Here is an 18,752-nt window from a genome sequence, read left to right on the forward strand (position 1 = left end):
AGAGCAATAATTCTAGTCCTAGACCTCCTCTGCAACTCAAAACATGTAACCAGTAAAAAAAAAATTAAAGCATCGCCTATGGGGATTTTTTAAGTAGCGACGTTTGGCGCCATTCCACGGGCATGTGCAATTTTGAAGAGTGACATGTTTGATATCTATTTACTCAGCATAACTTCATCTTTCACTTTATGCAAACATTGGGCTAACAAGTGGTTAATAATAGAGCTTGCAGTCAGTAGTGTTAGGAGATAGTGCGTGCTGTCTGCGTGCTCTGTACCCAGTACATACCGCTATAATATAGGGCAGGCCCCTACTTTCAAACATCCAACTTACAAACATCTCCTACTTGCAAACGCAAGGAGACAGCAGCAAGTGAGATGAAAAAAGATGGACGACAAAACAAATTATACAGGGGTGATAACCCTTCCCTATGTTTTCCAAAAAGCTTAAAGATAGTTTTTTTGACTGGAGCTACACTTTAAAAATGTACCGGTTGAAAATGACAAACAGATTCAACTTAACACAACAAACCTACACAGTCCCTGTCTTGTTTGCACCGCCTGTATACTGCTGTTCTGAGTATATAGGGCCTGGGGGCCACACGCATTTCCTTTTTTTAATATGGGTACGGGGTTCCCCTTAATATGCGTACAAGACCCAAATAGGCTGGTAATGGGCAGGGAGGGCTACCCATGCCATGTTTCTCAATGATTTTCAACCATATTGCAGGAACCAGATATAACATTAAAACCGCAAGCAGTTTTAAATGGTGTTATTTCCGTTTAATGTCATTTTGTGCAGGGGAAACACGTGGCACTTCACAGGCATACTACAGACACCCCCCAGGCACCATATTTAAAGGAATATTTCACTTTTTTTTTTCACTTTAATCGTCATTAAAATCAGTGCTCCCGCCAAAACGGCAGTTTTTAAAACTTTTTTTTGCAGTGACCCATGTCCTCTGAGGCAGGAGGCAGGTCCCCAAACCCTTTATAGGACACTATCTTGCATATTAGCCGTTAAAATTAGCACTTTCCAATTCGAACGTTCGAGTCCCATAGACTTCAATGGGGTTCTAACGTTCGTACCGAACGCGGGGGTCGTTCGCAAGTTCTGGTGCGAACCGAACCGGGGGGTGTTCGGCTCATCCCTAGTTGTATGCGACAATGGCACCAACCTTCTCTCCGCCCTCACACAGGCACACTTGACCAATGTTCCAGGGTTTGGTACACGTCCTGAATTTGGTGTAAAGGTTCTTGAGCAGGTATCCAGGCTTACAGGATCTCCTGAGGCAGGCCAGAAAAGTCTGTGGTCATTTTCGCCGGTTATACAATGCCAGTGCTCAGCTGGCTGACATTCAAACGGATTGCAACCTGCCCACCAACTGCCTCCTTTGTGACATGCCCACCAGGTGGAGCTCAATGTTAGCAATGCTGCAGCAGCTGCACACACAGCAGAGGGCCATCAATGAGTACCTGTGTGAGTATGGCATCAGGACAGGGTCAGGGGAGTTTGGCTTCTTTTCGTCACGCCAGTGGCTAATGATCAAAGATACATGCACTGTCTTGTCACCATTTGAGGAGGCCACAAGTCCTCTAGACTTCCTGTTGGAGCACATGCTTCGTGGAATCATGGACAGGGCGCTTGAGGCAGAACAAAGGGAGGAAGAGGAGGACTTCCTTACCTCTCAAAGCCCCCTTTATCCAGATAGCATTTCTGTGGGCCCGTCAAACACACAGGAAGAAGAGGAGGAGGAGGATTATGTCAGCATGGATGTAGAGGATAACACTCAGCAGCAGTCCTCAAGGGGTGGTTTTCATTCCCCAGAAACCCAAGGAGTTGTACGTGGCTGGGAGGAGGTAGTTATGGATCATGTGATTCTTGGTGACCCAGGGGGCTCAGAATCGAATGCCTCTGCAAACTTAAGCTGCATGGCCTCCCTGATTCAGGAAAGCCTGCAAAGGGAACCTAGGATTTTTGGTATCAAGGAGAGGGATCATTACTGGCTGGCAACCCTTCTTGACTCACGTTACAAGGGTAAGGTTGCAGAACTTATCCTGCCATTGCAGAGGGAGCAGAGGATGAAACATCTTCAGGAGGCCTTGAAGAAAAGTTTGTGCCATGCATTTCCAGACCCTGGAAGGTTACAACTTCCTGGGGCTGGACAATGTGTTGCTGAGGCTTTGTTCAGTCAGAGGAAGAGCGGTGGAGAAGGTGGCCGGCTGACCGACGCCATTAAACAATTTTTCAGTCTTCAGCGCCAAGGTCTGATTCAAGCAATGACCAAGCAACCATCGCCAGCATCTGCATTATATGGTGCAGGGATATCTAGGGGCCAGAGCAGACTTGGAGACCTTTCCAACAGAGCATCCACTGGGTTACTGGGTCTTGAGGAGGGACCACTGGCCAGAACTTGCTCAATATGCAATTGAGCTACTGGCCTGTACTCCATTCAGCATGCTTTCTAAAGGCACATTTAGTAGAGTTTATAACAAATCAAAGAGTGTGCTTGTCCACAGACTCCGTGGATAGGCTCACATTCATAAAAACAAATCAGTCTTGGATTACAGCGATCCACATGAGGACAAATCATTATATGCCTATGACCTCTTACTATATTGTAAGTGTTTTTAATCTCATTGTGCCTGTAAAAAATCTTTTAACCACTGCACTTAGAGGCACATTTCTCATTCCTTTATGACCCTCCAAAGCAGCTTCTTCAATACAAAGTGCTAAATTCAGTGCCGTCTCTCCACTGCTACTAAGGAAAGGATATCCAGCCTCACCAGAGCCCCCTTATCCCTCCCTCCTTTCTACACTTTTTGTAACTGCTGACTTTTAATAAACACAAAAAACGCTGAAACTCCGGTTTAACATCTAGGGTGATCAAAGGGTTAACTGTGTGTATAACAAGTGTGTATAGCAAGCATTTACTGTGTGCTGATTTTACTAAGGGATATACTGTTTTTTAAAGCAGGGAAACAAAAACTAGCACATCGCCGCTGTCAGGAGAGAGCTCTGTGTTGTTCACAATCACAGAGCTCTCTTCTGTCACCCGATTGGCCGATCAACGGATCCAGGCCATAAATCATTGACCAGGCCCGGCTGATCGGTTTGTGCTGTTACGCATCACAGAAATTGGGAGGGCGCGCACGCTTCCGATACCTGGAAGAACCGGCAGCCTGCAGCTGCCTCTTCGTGGGGGTGGTTAATCCTCATCCTTCAGTGCAACTTAGAATCAAAGGGAAATAAAATAACTGATATTCTCTATATCCTCTCAAGAAAAAAGCAATTCATTTCCACAATAGGTAAAAAAAAGTCAAAGTGAAGCTGTGGTTTTCTGTTAAGTTTAGCCAACTAGAACTTTACAGTAGTAGGTGCTTTGTTCATGTTTTTTTCTTTTTTTTTTAGGCTTTCGTTGGACCTGATAAATGTATTTTACTTTCCACTATATGAATATAATGCTGTTTGTACTGACTTGTCTGAATGAATACTTTATAATCCACCTGTCGAGTATGTGACTATGGCTTTGTAATTAATGCTCAGAAGATATCGCAAAAGTACACCACAAAGCCTAGAGCATTTGAGTTGCTTGGTGTCAGTTTCCAACAACACAACAGGCACAGAGTGTGCAGTGTCTTCTGACTCTACTCTAGTCGGGGTTTTTTGTGTACACTTATTAGGTTTTTGAATGAAACCAGAGTTCAAAAGCAAATGCACACACACCAACCATTTTGGTCTCTGTTTATTTTTGAGAGAACTGAGAATGCCCTTTGACACCCAACAATACCTTGACTGCAAAATGTTTACTTGTGCCTGCACTGCATATGCTTTTAGCAATGATAACAATACGATGACAATTATAGAATTTAGGCTTTTATCTTCAGGTATTGGGCAGCTGTTTCCTAATTCTTTGTGGGTGGGAGATTAGAGACATAAAAAGGAACAGGTGGGATAGAGAGGTAGACACCTGGAATATCCACCTTCTCAGGTCAGATCTATATATTATCATTGATTAAAGTGTGCGTCAAGCCAAAACATTTTACTTGGTTTTGGATAGAATGGGGAAGGGTTAAGACACCTGGCGGATAGGACTAAGCACATCTGGCCAGATTCAACTCATGGTGGGTTTGCCAAAATGCTGAAAAGGGCATAAGGTGCTGGACACCATCATGGGGGCATAACAAAGTAAAATAAAATGTAAAAGTTACCATACAGTAAGGAGAGGGTACTTTTAATGTGACTTTGAGAAACGCCAGTCCTTTAAAGTGGGAGTAAACTCTCATGCTTGAATTTATAATAAGGCTTACCTATTGGTACTGTAAATATCTCCTAAACATGCACCGTTTAGGAGATATTTACTGTACATGCAACCGGTGATCTCACCGGCACATGTGCTCTGAAGGAATGGCATACTAGCGCCATTCCTTCAAAGTCCTGTGCTGTAAACGGCCCACGTGAGAGTGACGTTATTGTGGCTCCGGCTACTCACACAGCTGGAAACCATGAACCCAGAAGGAAGACCGGGTGAAGATGGAAATGCCTTCAGTGGTGACAGCGCACCACTGGAGGGCTTTATTTAAAGATAAGTTTCATATAATGTGCTAGTATGTTAAAATATCAGCACATTATGACATTGCCTTTCAGGTTAGAAAAAAAAAAAACACCCAGCGGTTTACTACCGCTTTAAGAGAGACATGAGAAATCACACTAATACTTTAAATTACATGTTTTGGTGATGCCTTTAGGCTGTGTGTTGTGTTATGAAAAATGCATCACCTGAATTGACTTTTTAACTTGTGTTAACTTATGTAATTGACTGTATAAAAAATAAAAAAATAAAAATGATATATATATATCAAATCATATATATAAATATATATATTTGTATGTTTGTGTGTGTTTGTTTTTATAGCTACAGAATTTGTATGTGTGTGTGTTTTTTTTGTATGTGGTGTATGCAGCGGCAGAACTACCATGGGTTCACAAAGGTTGCAGCTGCGACTGAGCCCTAGAGTACCGTCACTGTAGGTTGGGCCCCAAGAAACCAGGAACATGTGAAAGGGTCCCACTGTTGATTGGAGGAAAGGGCCCTAGGACCAGAGGACATGGCCTCAGGACTGATGGAAGGGGGCCCTTTGTGGTTTCTTGCATCAGGGCCCTGAAGGTTCTAGTTACGCCTCTGGAGAGAACAATGTATAAAGTAAATCCCAACAATGTACAATTAGGCCCTGCCGAACCGGAGCCACATACGAAATTATAGCAGAGTATATCGTGAGATGATGCCAACAACTTCTGCAATGAGGAGTGGGAATGTGGCCTGACCTGTCCACACCCAATTTATTTCAACAGAGTAATGTGGAAGCATCCTTAAAGTGGTTATAAAGTCAGACGTTTTTTTATCTTAATGCATTCTATGCATTTAGATAAATGCATTAAGATAAGATAAAGAGACTTCTGTGTGCAGCAGCCACCCTCAGCCCCTCTAATACTTACCTGAGGTCCCTCTAGCTCCAGCGTTGTTGTAGGAATGTCTCAGCTGTCCAGAACTCCTCTCCTCATTGGCTGTCAATCAAAGTCAGTCAGACAATGAGAATAGAAAGGGGGTGTGGCCAGGCCGCAGCTCCGTGTCTAAATGGACACAGGGAGCTGTGACTCGGCTCAGGTGCCCCCATAGCAAGCTGCTTGCTTTGGGGACACTCAACAAGAGGGAGAGGCCAGGAAAGCTGAAGAGGGACCCAAGAAGAGGAGGATCTGGGCTGCGTATAACATGGGAGTATAACATGTTTGTTGATTTTAATTAAAAAAAAAAAGATTTAATCTAGCCGGGAGTGGACTACAGCTATCTGATATTGCAGCCTTGTTCTCCATCTTCCCAGACTGTCCCTATATCCCCCTAGTGCTGGGTTTGGATTGCATGCATCATACTTTTTAGCCTAGAGGAGAGCATTGTGGGAACTATAGTCTCCTGAGCAGCCATTGCTGAACTGCTGAACGGACCATGAACTACACCTCAGAGCAAGCAATCCGATCCAGGGGAAAATTATGAAAGAGGCTTTAAAGGGATCTGCTGACCAGGCCCAAGATCTCTTGCTTCCCGGGATCCATCAAGTGTGCAATAATCCGCCGCTGTGTTGGAGGATTGCAGCCTACCACGCAACTCATTTCATCTACGGTTCCAGCACAGGCAGGACAGACATCGCTTGCTACACCAAGGGGTACACCCCAGCAGTATCACTGATAACATTAGTGTCGGATGACCCACTGAATCAGCAGATTACCAGTCATCTCAAACCTCTCGTAATACGAAGAATCAACTTAGATCGTTTATCCAGTAATCAATAAAGGTCAACAGGATTGGTGAGAGGGCACATGCCCAAAATCCAGTTGCCAGTCAGTAATGCATCACTTTAAACCTTAGACTTGGATTGCCTAGGGAATTTGTAACCAGTCAGAGCAAGTTCCCTGCATTGATTGCTGATCACTGCGCCATATTTAGGGATTCTTTGCATCTCTGAGCTCCAACTGCCAATGAAGACTGCAAGGCCTTGCAATCTGAACACTGTCTATTATTGCTCTTTAAGGGAACATGTCTCTGGTACCTATACTAATTTATCTCTCATTAGGATTAAAGGTATTATAGGCCGACCTGGGTTATCCCTTTTAGCAGTAGTATTATTTACAGCAACTAATGCCCCTTTGAAGAAACCATTTGCATATTGTCTGTTACCTTGTGTATTAGTATCATTTATCTGTTATCCCTAATTGTCATTTAACTGCTCTAAGCCCTTGTACACACGGTCGGACATTCCGACAACAAAATCTGGTGGATTTTGTCCGATGGATTTTGTCCGAAACTTGTGTTGCATACACACGGTCGGACAAAGTTGTCGGAAAATCCGATTGTACGTAACGTGATGACGTTATTTCATTAGGATGGGACTACGTTCAGGCTAGTAGCCAATAGCTTTGGTCTAGGAAATTGATCTGAGCATGCGTGGCACTTTGTCCGATCGGAATTCTCTACAAACGATAGGACAAAGTCCGATCGGATCATGTTGTCGGAAAGTTTTATAGCCCAGCTCTAAAACTTTGTCCGTCGGATATTCCGACGGAAACAGTCCGATGGAGCCCACACACAGTCGGATTATCCGATAACACGGTCCGATCGGACATTTTCCGTCGGAATGTCCGACTGTGTGTACAAGGGCTAAGAGTTTATTGCAAATAGGTTTTGGCTGTTTATTTAGGGCTTGGCTGATTAATACTCCTGTAAGTCTCTTCTCTTGATTAAGTAAGCCTGAGAGAGCTGAAAACAGTCTGCTATTACCACCTGCTTTAACCACTTCAATAACAGGCACTTTCCCCACTTCCTGCCCAGGACAATTGCACAGTCATGCAACACTGTACCCAAACAAATTTTTTATCATTTTGTTCCCACAAACGGAGCTTTCTTTTGGTGGTATTTGATCACTGCTGAGGTTTTTATTTTTGCGCAACAAATAAAAAAAGACTGAAAATTTTGAAAAAAAAGTTTTCTTTGTTTATAAAATGTTGTAAATAAGTACGTTTTCTCCTTCACCGATGGGCATTGATGAGGTGGCACCAATGAGGTGACACTGATGATGGGCACTAATATGCAGCACTGATGGGCACTGATAGGTGGCACTGATGGGCACTGATAGGTGGCACTGGTATGCAGCACTGATGGGCATTGATAGGCGTCACTGATAGGTGGCACTGAAAGGCTGCAATGATGGGTACTTATGGGTGGCACTGATAGGTGGCACTGGTGGGCACTGATAGGTGGCACTGATGGGCATCACTGATAAGGAAACACTGGCAGGCATTAGTGATGGGTGCTGACTGGCACAATTTGTGGGCATTGATTTTGGGCACAGATTGGCAATCCCTAGTGGTCCTGGTGGAATCCCTGAAGTGGGCATCCTCAGGGGGCTGCGCTAATATCAGTGCAGACCCCCCTGACAGGAGAGCAGCCGATCGGCTCTCCTCTACTCGCATCTGTTAGTAAGGAAAAGCCGGCACACAGATTTTCCTGTTTACACTGTGATCAGCCATGATTGAACACGGCTAATCACGTGGTACAGAGCCTCCGTAAGAGGCTCTTTACCAAGATCAGTGTTGCAGTGTGTCAGACTGACACACCGCACTGCCTATTGGTGCACTGCACGCCCCCAAGGGAGGGCGCCGGCTGATGTCCTGAAAGACATCATATGATGTCTGGTCAGGATAACGGAACCACTGCCAGCCGTCATTCTGCTATAGGCTAGACGGGAAGTGTTTTAAAGGTATACACAACATGTCTGAACCTAGAGTGTCAGGAAGGCTGCAAAGTTCACAGGGTCAAGGCTGCACAGAAGACCATAAAATATCAAGCAACTCCCTATAAGGCAGTGCTACACTATACAATCACTATAAAGGAGTTGTAAAGGCAAAAGGTTTGTTATCCTAATGCATTCTATTCTAATGCTGCCAAAGTCAATTAGCCAGTGAGGAGAGAGAGGGGGCAGGGCTGAACTGCAGCTCCGTGTGTGAATGGAGACGCGGAGCTGCAGCTCAGCTCGTGTGCCCCCCATAGCAAGCTGCTTGCTGTGGGGGCACTCAATAGGAGTGAGGGGCCAGGAGAAGTGAAGAGGGACCCGAGAAGAGGAGGATCTGGACTGCCCTGTGCAAAACCAACTGCACAGAGCAGGTAAGTATAACAAAACAAAAAACAAGACTTTAAAATCACTTTAAAGCTGAACTTCTGGAGAAACATTTTTTTTGCTTGTGCTCTATACAAACAAGTCATCTCTAATGATGGTAATCCAAGTCTTTATCAATGCCCTTTAGTTTCCAAATCCTAGTCTTTCTTATGCCATAATGTACAGGCAGAGCTATACTTCTGGTGCTGTGGAGATGAGAGCTGTGGCTACAACAGCAGTAGGGATTATGCCATTCACCCTTCCTTTCCTACCCCCTTGTACATTCACATAACACCTTGTATACTATTTACAGAATACATGTTCTGTGAATGGACATTCTGGATAGCCCTTCCTATACATTCCAGATTTTGAAACTAAACGACATCAATCCAGACCCAAGGTTACTATCATTAGAGGTAACTTGTTTGCACAAGTCAAAAACAAATTTTTCCTGGAGTTCAGCTTTAACTCATTTATAGCTCTTTCACACTTGCATTAAATCTTAAAGCAGTATAAAGGCACATTAACACACCTATAGCATCAATGATCATTTATAATGTGTTGTACAGGCGCTCATGTTACGTAAAGGCAACACTTCTCAAACGCCCTGCTTTTTTTTTTTTACCAAGCTAAAATGGAAAATAATCACTTTTGACACTTTGCAACTGCACCATAAGACCCCTTTCACATCGCCGAGCCTATAGCGTCGGCGGTAAAACGCTGCGTTTTGCCGGCGGTATAGCTGTGCTGCCCCATTGATTTCAATGGGGAGCAGCGGTGGAGGAGTGGTAAACACACCACTTCTTCACCGCTCCAAAGAAGCTGCTGGCAGGACTTTTCCTGACGTCCTGCCAGCGCACCGCTCCAGTGTGAAAGCCCTCAGGGCTTTCACACTGGAATAAATGGTGCAGTAGCTTGAGGGTGGATTGCAGGCGCTATTTCTAACTCTATAGCACCTGCAAAACGCCCTCAGTGTGAAAGGGCTCTTAATGCACTGTAAACGTCATAGGCACAGTTGTGGTGTGTTTCAATAGAAGTGAATAGAGGTAGTGGCAAAGCGTCAACACCTGCCAAACTCTGTAAATATCTATTTACTAACGCTAGCAGCATAAGGATTACAAATAGTTCATGTTGATTGAGGCTGGGTTCACGCTTACGGTGGACGCGGCTCACGGCAGGGTTTCCGTTGCATCCCTGAATTCAGGGACGAATTAGGCCCAAATTTTTGCCTGAATTCGGACCTGAAACTGAGCCAAAGACGCACAGGACCCCTGTGCAATCCGCTCCGCGCCCCCCATGGAGATGTGTGAACCGGCTCCATTGAGAGTCGGGCACACTCTCCTGTCATGCGAATTGGATGCCGGAAAACCTGCATCCAATTCCCACTAGTGTGAATCCATCTTCAGAGAGTGAAGTTCCTCTTTAATCTATTATTTTAAGTGATATAACTAAAGATTTGGTGGGAAAGGTATGTCTTTTTACTGATGACACAAAGGAGTGCAATAGTGTTGATATCCCTAGAAGTGTCTGTAACATGAACATGACTTGGCATTGCTGGAAGATTGGTTAAAGCATTGAAAACTGCAATTCAATGTTTCTAAATGTAAAATAATTTGCCTAGGGGAAAAGAATCCTTTGACAGAGTACAACATTGGGGGTACAGTGTTGGTCAGTACTAAAGAGGAAAAAGATTGGGGGGTACGTGTGACGGATCCAATCCCACACTCCGATTGAGTGCTTCCATCAGTATACTGCTTCCTAAGTCTGAATATAGATATCAGATATTCCAACCTCTCACAAGCACAAAACAAGACGACACGTGCTTAGCTGCTCAACATGGACTGATTTATTAGAACCAAAATGACAAGTATTTATAATACAGTAGAAGACTAAAACCTAACCAAATTAGCATGAGCTAATTATCTAATCATTGACCCAGACTAGTTGTCTGAGAGATAGGACTTTTCAGGGTAAGACTTTGTCTCCTAGCTCACTGATTGACTATTCAATAAACATTACCATAAACATAAACACAGAGTTAATTAGCACAAACAACAATGTGTGCAATATTCTTACAAGCCAGACTAGACTCATTTACACAACAGACAGGTGGCTGGAGTTCATGACATTAGCATCTAACAGTTAGTGTCCCAACAGTGTGATTCAGTCTATTGCTAATATTGCAAATACATATCCAGAGTCTGTGTGTCTGGGGGGGGGGGGGGGGACATGGATCTGAATCCAAGTAACACCTCAGGGGTCCCCAGGCATACAGCTCACAAAGAGCACCGTTCCCCCAAATGCGAGGGCCCATAATCGCAAGGCAAGAGGCTCGCATTCTGTCCCCTCCAACAGCCTCTGTCCCGGCTAGGTCTGTCACAGTACTTATTTCAGCTGATTGCAAAATGAGCAAACAATGTGGCCATGCAGTGGGAAAAGCAAACTGAATTCTAGGTGGCATCACTAGAGGCTTTGCCAGCAGGAGCAAGAGGGTCCTGATTCCTCTAGGTCAAAGTTTCTCAACCAGAATTCCATGGAACCCTAAGGTTCCTCCACAGGTTGCTAGGGGTTCCTTGAGCAATGAGCAATTTATGCCACAATTGGTTATTTTAGCTTTCTGTAAGGCGGTAATTCTTCCCAATGTCCACAAGTGTAAGGAGCATTCTTCCCACTGACCATCACACTAATGTACAATGAGTTGTAGATATAGAATTTTTAGCAGAGATTCCCTGGGACCAGAAAGTTATTTCAAGGGTCCTTCTGTGTTGACAGGGTTGAGAAAGGTTGCTCTAGATCCTTAGTTAGACCTCATTTAAAATACTGTGTCCAGTTCTGGAGACCTCACTTACAAAATTATAAGAAAGAGCAAATCCAGAGGTGGGCAACAAAAATGGTAAAACGGTCTGAGGGATAAAACATAGGAGAGTAAGGCCCCTTTCACACTACCGATCCGTTCAGGCCCGCCTGTCAGTTTTTCAGGCGGACCTGAACGGATGCTCCATAGAGCTCTATGGAGCGTAGGATGTCAGCGGTGACAAGTTCGCTGACATCCGACCCGCTCCGATCCGAAAAAGTGTAACGGAGGAAAAAGCTATTTTTCCATCCGTCATCGGATTAAATGGAACCAATATATGCATCCCTATTTACAAACTGGCCGGGAAAGGTCGGGTATGCACTTCCGGGATCAAGATGGTGGCAGCGTCACTTCCGGTGGCACAGTAACAGGTAATTGGGGGCATTATAAAAAGGGGGGTTTGGGGAGGGCTCCCACAGCTTCCTGACGACGCTCAAATGCGAAATGCGTAGGAGTTGTGGGAGACATACGGTCCTTGAATACAAGCCAAGAACAGGTCGGCCCAGTGGAGGGAGACTAACACCACCTGCGGAACATCAGTGGCTTGCCCGATTTTAGAACGGTTTTCTCATTGCTGGAAAGGCTTGGTGTTGGCCAATAGACACATTGAAATGTGAGTGCAATACGTTTTTTTATTGATTTTTCCATTAAAGTTAAAACGGTTTTACACTATATTGGTTCCATTTAATTTTGTATGAATATATGGACGTTGAGGAATTGCTAATGGGAGGAATGCGTTGTGGATTGGTTATCCGTTGAATGAACCGAAGGCTTACTGATTGGGGACATCTGGTGAGTGGTCATTCTGCTTGGTGACGGTGGCACAGCTTTGGTTATTTTAGTTGACACAAGTGGACTTTTGATTAGAAGATGATCGGTGATTAAGACGGCACAGTTGGAGCAATCGAATTAAAATATCACACAATAAGGACGCTATATTTTTTGCAATTATAAATGAATGTCTTGTGTATATATTTTGGATAATATGGGGGCACAGTGATTATTTAGTGAATATAAGTATTATTAAAGAGGAGCTGCACCTAAAAAAAAAATATTAAAAGCCAGCAGCTACTAATATTGCAGCTGCTGACTTTTAATAAAATCACACTTACCTGTCCCAGGTTCCAGCGATGTCGGCGGCAGATGACGAGCGATCGCTCGTCTCGCTGCTGCCACCGCCGCCATCCTCTGTCAGGGAATCGGGAAGTGAAACATGACGGCTTCACTGCCCGGTTCCCTACTGCGCATGCGCGAGTCGCGCTGCGCGTCTCTTATGGTCCCCCGCTGTGTCTCTGGGAACTGTGTGTTTCCCAGAACACAACGGGGGGGGGCGGAGCGTCTGCGGGGGTCTGCGGCGGTCTGGCCGGAAGTGGGTGCAGTTACCTGGATTATCCAGGTAACTGCACCCCCCTCCCCCCTGAAAGGTGCCGATTGTGGCACCGGAGGGGGGGAGGGATAAGATTAGCGGAACTTCCCCTTTAGGGTGAAGAACCGCTTTAAGCATACTCTATTGAGAAGGGGGTAGTATAAATAGTGAGTGGGAGGCGCAATCCCCTAAAGATATATATATATATATATATATATATATATATATATATATACATCATTCACTTACCTAGGTTTGATTGATCACTTGTTTTTTTTTACTGTTGTCATGTTCCTAAATTGGTTTGAGGGCACTTGCGATAAATGGTATGGATGTTGCTCTGCACTAGATAGGAGGGCAATAAAGGCATTTCCACTAAGTGAAAAGTATATTATATGGCATTTTAAAGTGAAAATCTGTAAAAATCATAACATATGGCAATACAGGCCTATAAAATGAAAAAAAAAGTGTGAAACTTTAGTTGGGCATTAATAAACACACTTTCCAATAAACTATTTTACAGATCTGCTTTGAGTTCTTCTTCTTAAACTCTAACAGCACATGTTCGTTATACTTATACACTATAACTATACACTGTTTGTCAGTAAAGTGAAATAAAAAGGAAAAAAAATTGTGCTTTAGAGGTGTTTCTCCACATGGCTGAGCAGTGAAATAACATAGAAAGACCCCAGTTCCCCTCCCAGTGCTTTAGTTAAAAATTATTCAATGAAAAATTCCTGGCCTGAAAAGCAAAGAGAACTGTACTGTACCAGGCAAAGATTTTCACCAACAATCCATAACCCAGCCAAGGCAAGAGATAACAGACGCTGACAAACTCTATTGAAAAAACAGCCTATTACAGGGGAAAGCAGCCTCTACAAGAAAACTTACTACCGAAACAATCCTAATTCCAGTCTGTGGGGAGAAGTCTGATGGACAGAAAGAGACTTTGGGGAAAATTTCTGACACAGATACTCTGGAATATCACTACATGATAAGGTAATCTTTATGGCAAGTGGAATTTACTAAACTTCACATTGTAACCTTACATATGTGTAGACTGATAAAATCAGGAGGCTGACACTACAGACTGGTGATCAGACAAGCAGACTTGTATTGGAATATGAAGGCCTCATGTGGCAGAAGGAATATAATTCTATACTGATTTTAAAATCACAATTGTCTCCAGGGACATAGAGGGTCATCAGGTAAACGAAAGCCCCATACACACTATCAGATTGTCTGCTGATTTCTTTTCCATCAGATTTACCAAAAGCATATAATATGAGGTCAAACCTTCTGATAGTGTGTATGGGGCTTTAGATGAAGAAAAATAACCAATATTTGGTGTTTTAAGGTGATTTTCCTAAGCGGAGCTGTTAATATTGGACCAGATGGTCTTTAGGAATAATTATTGTTGCTTATGACAACCAAGTTGATTCTCACTGTCATACTTCACTTGTAGTACAGGATGAAGGTGGTAGTTGCTGCCATGGACAACAAATGCTTATAAAATACTTGCAGTCACAAGGCTCATTATGATTCTCATCTGTTAATAAAGGCGTTGGCTGTGATAACCGATCAGTGAGACTTATAAATGAAAATACCTAAATATTTAATGTAAGAGTCATTCTTGGTACTCAGATCCAGCAGATCCCTTGCAGTAATGTTTCTAGTGATACTTGGAAGAGTGAAAAAATCTATAAACAACTATTTTATCTTCACATGGTTTTTATCATGAAATTTAAAGTTAAAATGGATTGATTGCTATTGGCCTTGCTTTTTTTTATTTATTATTTTTTAAATAATTGTTTTTTAATTATTTTATTATTATTATTATTATTATTATTATTATTATTATGGCATTATTTTATTATGGCCCTAATATGGCCTTTTTTCCCTATTCTATAATAGTACATTTTATCTGTGTGGACAGCTTTTACTTTGTTGGATATATACCGAATGAATTATTATGACAACCTTTTTCATATCACTTGCTCATCCATAGTACAGGTCGTGAATCATTTATTAATAGATGTTCACCTTACAGGTTTATTTAGGTAATAATTAACATATCTCCTTTGTTTCAATTCTTGTCTTAGCCATTCGTTTTTATTTTGGGTCATTATAGAAGAAAAATTTAAAGGCATTTCTAACTGCAAAAAAGATTGTAAAAGTTTTGAGTGCATATACAGTATATTGTGCAAGCGTATGTAGCGTGTCCTGGAATTTATAGTTCAATAAGGCTTGACAAGGTAACACAGGCCTTGATGTTGGGCAGGAAAAATTTAGAGGTCACGCCTTACCTTCGCATTATATTGTTAGTGTCCTTTTTAAATTCTTCACTGGGAAACTATTAGTTAATTAAGTTTCCATGGCTGTAGATAAGGCTGGCTTAAGGGGAAAACACTGAGGCATTTTATTACTTGCACTTATTAGTAATGCAAGGGGAAATGCTTTACAATACCTGATCTCTGGGTTGTATGCACTACATTGTATGTACTCCTGACCCCTGCACTATCATTAGTTGCACTGTACTGTTAGCCCTTGTACACACGGTCGGAGATTCCGACAGAAATGTGTCCTATCGGACCGTTTTGTCGGATATTCCGACTGTGTTTGGTCTCCATCGGACTGTTTCCGTCGGAAAATCCGACGGACCAACTTTTCCAACTTGCCGGTAAAAATTTCAGACAAAATGCTCCGATCGGACATACTCCGATCATGTGTAGCCTACTCCGACGGACAAGGTGCCACGCATGCTCAGATCAAATTCCCAGACCAAAGCTATTGGCTACTAGCCTGAACGTAGTCCCGTCGTAACGAAATAACGTCATCACGTTATGTACAATTGGATTTTCCGACAACTTTGTCCGACCGTGTGTATGCAACAGTTTCGGACAAAATCCATCAGACAAAATCCGTTGGACAAAATCCAACGGATTTGGTTGTCAGAATGTCCGACCGTGTGTACAAGGGCTTGTAGGTTGCATACGCTGACTCCTGCAATCTACACTATGTTGTAAGTAATACAGCTCTTACCACTGTACTCTATACACCAGTGGTCCCCAACCTTTTGGCACCAGGTAATGTTTTTTTTTCCTGGAACTAGATGGTCCTATGCTGGAGTGATGGGAGACAGTGACACGCAAAGTGTGTTGCTTATGTTCAATATACTCCATAATCTCATTTTGGTTGCTGCCACTGCAGAAAATTCTGCTTCACAAAGATAGGATGTTGGAAATGGAAGCAGGCTTTTCAGTGCTTTTGTGGCAATCTTAGGATATTCCACCTTGGCTCAATCCAGAACTGAGATATGAAGTTGTGTCAAACTTTTAAGGCCACCATCATTTGAAATCTTAAGCATTTGATCCTCTTCTAGCATGGACAAAGTTGATTCACCTGGCTTATTCACAAATGATAATCTGTATTTGCAGCTGCTCAGGGCCAGTGCTACCACTAGGCAAACTAGGCATCCACTGCTCCGTTTGCACACAGTGTAAGAGGCGTAGCAGTGGCGGAGAACTGTGTCCTGACTGCTGAATGAATAGAAGCAAGCAAATAATCATTGATGGGCGCTGGTGAGGCTGCATTTGATGGGCGCTTGTGAGGCTGCATTTGATGGGTGCTTCATTAAAAAGGTGGGGTTTACATGGGCAGGGAAAAGGAGTGGAGCCAAGAGGGGGGTAGCGAAATGAGGTTTCGCCTAGGGTGTCAAAAATACTTGCACCAACCCTGCAGCCGCTCCCCAGCACTCAGCTCCACCTCAGATCATCAGGCATTCGATTCTCATAAGGTGAGTGCAACCTAGATCCCTCGCATGTGAAGATTACAGTAGGGTTTGCACTCCCATGAGACTCTAATGCTACCACTGATCTGACAGGAAGCGGGCTTAGGCGGTAATGTGAGCGATGGGGAGCAGCTGTAAATACAGACGAAGCTTCACTCGTTCTCTGCTTACCGCCTGCTGTGCGACCCGGTACCGATCCTGGGCACGGGTATTGGGGACCTCTGCAATACACTATGTTGTATCCTATATACTACTGACCTCCCTGCATTCAATATATTACAGGCTACATAGTCCTGGCTGTTTTACTAACAGTAAGCTATGCTGTTCATTACATCCTCCTAATCAAAGTGTTCGTAGTTAACAGTTACTGGTTCCTAAGTAATACATGACATGTGCATTCGTTTTCGTCTGAATGCATTTTCGTCTGAATTTTGGGTATTTTCGTTATCGTTTTAACAAACGATAGCGAACGCGCAGAATCCGAAAAACGAAAGATCATAAACATAAACAAATACTTTATTTTCGTTTTCGTTGTGACAACAGTTGGATAGAGATAGGATATTCGACATGACGCTGACAATAGCGATCTGTGTTCATCGAACCTGTGGTCGAATGTGCCTAACCTTAGCTCTATTAGTTCAAGATTATTCTACATAGAGAGAAAAGATTGACATAGAGAGAAAAGATTCGACATTATAGAGACAATAGCAAAAAAGGTTGAATGTACCTAACCTAACTCTATTAGTCCAAGATTATTCGACATAGAGAGAAAAGATTCGACATGAAGATTCGACGAAGCAGTCGCTGCAAGTGGACATTTATGGTCAAATGCTCCGCCCATAGGCTATAGAAGAATTCTAATGTTGGTTGACTGATTAATAAATATAATTATTACTAGTGTCATACAACATTAGAATTCTACTATAGGTTGTAGGCGGAACATTCAACTGGAAATGTACGATTGCAGCGTCGTACAGTTTAGCTGCTCCGTCGAATCTTCCTCCTACAAGCTATTCCGTCGAATCTTCTTAGAACATTTGACAGACACCATAAGCCTTCAATGACAGATTCGACCTTAATTATTTCGGATTTTCGGACAAATGCATTTTTTAACGAAACAAATTAAATAAAAACGAATTTCGGGAGTAACTAAATAAATACATTTTTCGGACAAAAGCGAAATTCCGAAACAAAATATTTCAGTGTGCACATGTCTACTATTTTAATGAAATTCTTTAAAATTTGGGAAAACAAGTATAAGCTCTATATTTTGTAGGCAGAACTGCAGAGGTAATGAAAGTTTAATGTTTTTAAAAGTGGTCATTTGTTGTGAGGTTTACGTGAATGATAATTTACTGTTGTCTGAGAAAGTGACCTTTAAACAATGCTTCTTTCTGTTGGTGACATTAAAATGTCCTTTCTGTTTATCTATAGATGGTGTGCTGTTGGATTGGATTTATATATGTGAGAATCTCACATACAATACAGTAATTAAGGCATATTTTGTGCATAATAGGGATGAGCTAATGCATGCAGCAAATAGGCTGATTTTCGATTTACCTACGTACCTTTAAAGAGGAAGTAAACCCTGATGAGTTTACTTCCTCTTTGATTCCCTGCAAAGGTAAAGCATAATGGACTACTATGCAACGCATAGTAGTCCATTATGTGTCACTTACCTGACACAGGAGCCAGCGATGTCACCGCTGTCCCCTGTAATCCGGAGCCTCCATCTTCTTGGTGGGTCTCACTGCTCCGCCGCTGTCATTCGTCAGAGCCGCGATGACGTCACTCTCGCGCATGCGCAGGGAGCCGACACGAGCGGCATATTGCCGTGATCTGTGGCGTGCTCAGTGCGCCCGCATGCCGCTGTCTACGGTGCATGCGGCGTAGACAGCAGTGCCTGTCTTTTTGTAAATATCTCCTAAACCGTGTAGGTTTAGGAGATATTTCTTGGACCTACAGGTAAGCCTTAATCCAGGTTTACCTGTAGGTCAAAGTGGTTTGTAAGGGTTTACAACCACTTTAAACCACTGT

The 18,752-nt window shown here is 43.1% G+C and overlaps 1 long non-coding RNA gene across 2 annotated transcripts in view; it reads left to right on the forward strand.

Annotated features, from left to right (window-relative positions):
• The first annotated feature begins 13,718 nt into the window (after window positions 1-13,718).
• Window positions 13,719-18,752, forward strand: part of LOC143934457 (uncharacterized) — a 357,257-nt gene continuing 352,223 nt past the window's right edge. For both annotated transcript variants that reach the window (XR_013263269.1, XR_013263270.1), the window contains exon 1: window positions 13,719-13,924. This is a non-coding gene — a long non-coding RNA (uncharacterized LOC143934457). The remainder of the gene's footprint in view (window positions 13,925-18,752) is intronic.

The sequence above is a fragment of the Lithobates pipiens genome, unplaced genomic scaffold (assembly GCF_037356315.1).
Source record: "Lithobates pipiens isolate NorthernLeopardFrog02 unplaced genomic scaffold, aLitPip1_a1.2 Scaffold_27, whole genome shotgun sequence".
Classification (NCBI taxonomy): Eukaryota; Metazoa; Chordata; class Amphibia; order Anura; family Ranidae; genus Lithobates; species Lithobates pipiens.